The sequence below is a fragment of the Capsicum annuum genome, unplaced genomic scaffold, assembly GCF_002878395.1.
Source record: "Capsicum annuum cultivar UCD-10X-F1 unplaced genomic scaffold, UCD10Xv1.1 ctg57957, whole genome shotgun sequence".
NCBI classification, from domain to species: Eukaryota; Viridiplantae; Streptophyta; class Magnoliopsida; order Solanales; family Solanaceae; genus Capsicum; species Capsicum annuum.
In genome coordinates this window covers 1-3,758 of record NW_025866517.1, presented here as the reverse complement: position 1 = coordinate 3,758, position 3,758 = coordinate 1, and the positions used below count along the sequence as shown (strand labels likewise).

Sequence of the window (3,758 nt, the reverse complement as noted above, 5' to 3'; positions counted from 1 at the left end):
ATAAAAGTGATTTGTTTGGTTGCATTTTTCAACAATTCAAAACAATTAGGAACATCATGAGTCTTTTTAATATTAGTCAATTTGGAGTAGCTTGTATTGTAAATTTGAGACGGAAAGTATTCCTTCGAATTCAAAATAAATATCACTTTATGTTTTATGAAAGTTAATTTACTAAGTTTTGAGAATAAAATAATATTATATTTAAAAATTTGTAATTGAAAATCCAAAAATTGTGTGACAAGTTAGAAGGGGAAAAAATTAAAGTCAAAGTAAAGTGAAATTGTAGTAAGAGTGGATATATATACCTTTTTGTAAAATTCTTGCTTCCCACAAATTCTTCTGTTCTCTAAAATCTAATTGAAGTGTATTATCTTAATTTGTTGATTGTTTTATTAAATGATTATTTACTTTTAATCCCTATTTTCAGAAAAAGAAGAGAATTAGATGTATTATTTGGGCAAATTTTAAAATGGCTCGAAGCCCTGCCTGTAACGAGCATCTCCAAACCCTCGAGGCTCGGGAGCATCCCTTAACGTACTATCATAAGCATAATTCATATACATAAAACGGAAGATAATTTAAAACATAGGCACATCTCATAATCAATTCAATACATCATGTCATCGAATCATAAACCCCAATTCAGTCTACGAAACCTCTACTGAATACTAGTCTGTCTATATCGGTACAAGGCCCCTGATAGGAACATAAAACTGAAAGAAACTAACTTATGAATAAACGTCTTCCTCCAAAATAAGAGAGGCTCACCAACTCTAAATTCGGAAGCAGGTCTATTGCTGCACTGGACCATGGGACTGTGCCTCAGAACCTACATTATAAGATAATGCAGCCGCCCAAGAACGATCAATACTTGAAATGTATTGGTATGCGGAACTAACAAAAAACAATTACATTTTTATACATCATAAAAGCGTTAAGAAAAAAATTTGCAAAGTGGAATCAAGTACATGGGCATGAAAAATAATAAAATATGTGGTCAATCTTGTAAAAACATAAACAATACTCTTTGTTTTACTTCTGGGCTAGATAGCGTTCCGACTTTATTACCCAGGGGTTATATGGGTCTACCATTAACTCATCGGTCAAGCTTCCAATCCAAGTTTGCCGTAAGGATCGTAGTTCTGCATGATGATATACAATGATGATATACAATAATCACTCTTCGTGTGGGATAGTACACCATAGTTATCCCCCTTTTGGGCTAATCTAACATAAAACCTGCATCGGAAAAACACGCGCCACTACAAGAAATCTGGTTTTAGTGGCGACAAAAGTCGCCTCAAAAGAACCAATATTCGCCACTGAATATTTTTAGCAGCGACAATTATGTCTTTGGTAATAACTCCGTAACTAAAGGTTATTTGTGGCGACAAAGTATGGTCACCACAATAAGAAGTTATTTGTGACGACTATTACCGCCACAAACGATAAACAATTTCGCTGCAAAATGTATTTTGACAAAACATATTAGGGCTAGGTTGCCACTGATATAACGGAATTAGCAGCGATTTTAGCGCCACAAAATCACCATCAATTGTGACCACTTGTTTGTCGCCACTAAAACTTCCGCACATCTATTGTGACCACTTGTTTGTTGCCACTAAAACTTCCGCACATCAATTGTGACCATCTGTTTGTCGCCACTAAAACTTCCGTACATCAATTGTGACCACCTTTTTGTCGCCACTAAAACTTCTGCACATCAATTGTGACCACTTGTTTGTCGTCACTAAAACTTCTGCGCATCAATTGTGACCACTTGTTTGTTCCCACTAAAACTTCTGCATTAGTAACGACCTTTGTCTCCATAAAATCAACATCAATAATGTTTTAATAAATTGAAAACAAATTTTAAGAACTACAAATAATATTAGCTAATAAAAGCATCCAATAGTGTTTTACAAAATCATCCTCTGATCAAATATTATAAGTACATTCCTTAATAAGAAGTCAATGACATATATGTTAAGAATGACATAGTGCTTCAGTTTTATCATATTCATGCATATGATCAAAAAACAAAAATGCATTCTACGTTTTCATGCTCCTCCTTGGTCAACCCATTATTTAAGAACGTCCCTGCCATTAAAAAAGTACTGAATTACTTTATGATTTTAGGGGAAAAAGAAAAAGACGAAATGCATATATATACATATATTTACTAGATGGAAGAACCCGCGCCAGCGCGGGCCCAATAATTCAGGTGAAGAACATATATTGCTGTCATGGGAAATATAGACAATGTTGTAATATTACAAAGGAAAAGAATTGTATACATCACAATTAGCACATATGATTTTGTAAGTGTTATAACCATGCTAAACCAAGCTTCACATATAACATAGCTAACAAGCTTCTTGAGTTTACCTCTGCAATCAGAACTCAACATGCCCGTGCTGCTGCAGGCAAAAGAAATGACACAAGCGAATTTCAACAGCAAGATCTACATTCTTCTGGTTCGGCAATATGATAACTGTCTTGAACGTCTCTGCCATAAAGCAATCTCCACTCAGCCCATACAGCAGGTCCACTATACCTAAAGCTGCAATGGTTATACTGAGCAACCCAAAAGTAAAAAGACAGCCCAATGCACTAAAGCTCCCCGCTATGCACGGGGTTCGAGGTCAAACTTTGTTAACTACTCATCCAAGATTAGTATCTACTACAAGTCTTGTACCATATTAATAAGCAAGTAGTACAAATTTCAGCTAGAATGATTCACATAACAGTTTGACTCTATTAAACTGTTAAAAGGATTAAGCATAATAATAGAACATAAAATTGTTCTTCCACTTAATCAGATTGGCGATTTCATAATTGACTGTACAATCTTTTCTACCTCAAGATGTAGAGGTGGTAACTTCCGAGGTACGAATTCCTTCCTGTCACAATGGCGTATGCTTGCCCTTGGCCATAATGATAAACGCTGACTGCATCTGCAAATAAAGCAAGAGTTGTACTATACACTTTCTAGAAAGTATCTTCATTAAAACGCATATACAGTTAATCAACTAAACAAAATCCATGAATGTATAAAATGTCAATAAAATCAACTTGACGAATAAAACAGAATGTGAACTGCACACAATTTAATTCACATAATAAAATGAGGTTACCGAATGGGAGGGCGAGCAGAGGCAGAAGTAAAGGAACATAATGAAATACCTGACAAAGAGTGCAAAAGAAAAGCTATAAGACCAACTTCGTGTCTGTTTTGGTGAGCAAATAACTAATATAACTCTTGCATAAATTCTGAAGTTTTGAACTGCTGGCTTTTCAGGGTTTAAGATGCTCTTTTTTGCGGACTGGGTTCTAGTTTTTGGTGTTTTCCACTTGCTATTTCTCCAGTTCTTTAGTTACAACTCGTTTCACAGTTACAATGCATTTTTGGTGGATTTAGCCAAATGGTTGAATACAGAAAACTGAGCAGGAACATATGGTTATGTCTATTGTTGATAACTAAAGAAAGGAGTAGCAGGATAATTGGCTAACCTTTTGAAATTAACTAAATACCTATACAATATAAAAATAGCAAATCTTCTCTACCTCCAAGCTAGGGTTAAGGTCTGCATTCACCCTACACCCCCAAACCCCTTTCTGTGGGATTACATTGGATATGTTATTGTTGTTAACTTTTAGCTCAGAGAGTTAAGTACGAATCGGTTGTAAACCATATGTGCACCACACATAAAGCTTCCCAATATCAATACAACTGGAAACATCATTACCACCAATGA

At 35.1% G+C, this 3,758-nt stretch overlaps 1 long non-coding RNA gene across 2 annotated transcripts; it reads right to left on the bottom strand.

Moving 5' to 3' along the window:
• Positions 1 to 1,873: 1,873 nt before the first annotated feature.
• Positions 1,874 to 3,724, bottom strand: LOC124893350. 2 transcript variants are annotated; one of them, XR_007050670.1, is made up of 4 exons: positions 3,138 to 3,724; positions 2,861 to 2,957; positions 2,389 to 2,577; positions 1,874 to 2,100 (listed from the first exon to the last, which is right to left on the bottom strand). It is a non-coding gene; the product is annotated as an uncharacterized LOC124893350 (long non-coding RNA). The 2 variants fall into 2 exon arrangements; XR_007050669.1 differs by having other exon boundaries at positions 2,861 to 3,712.
• Between the last annotated feature and the right edge of the window lie 34 nt (positions 3,725 to 3,758).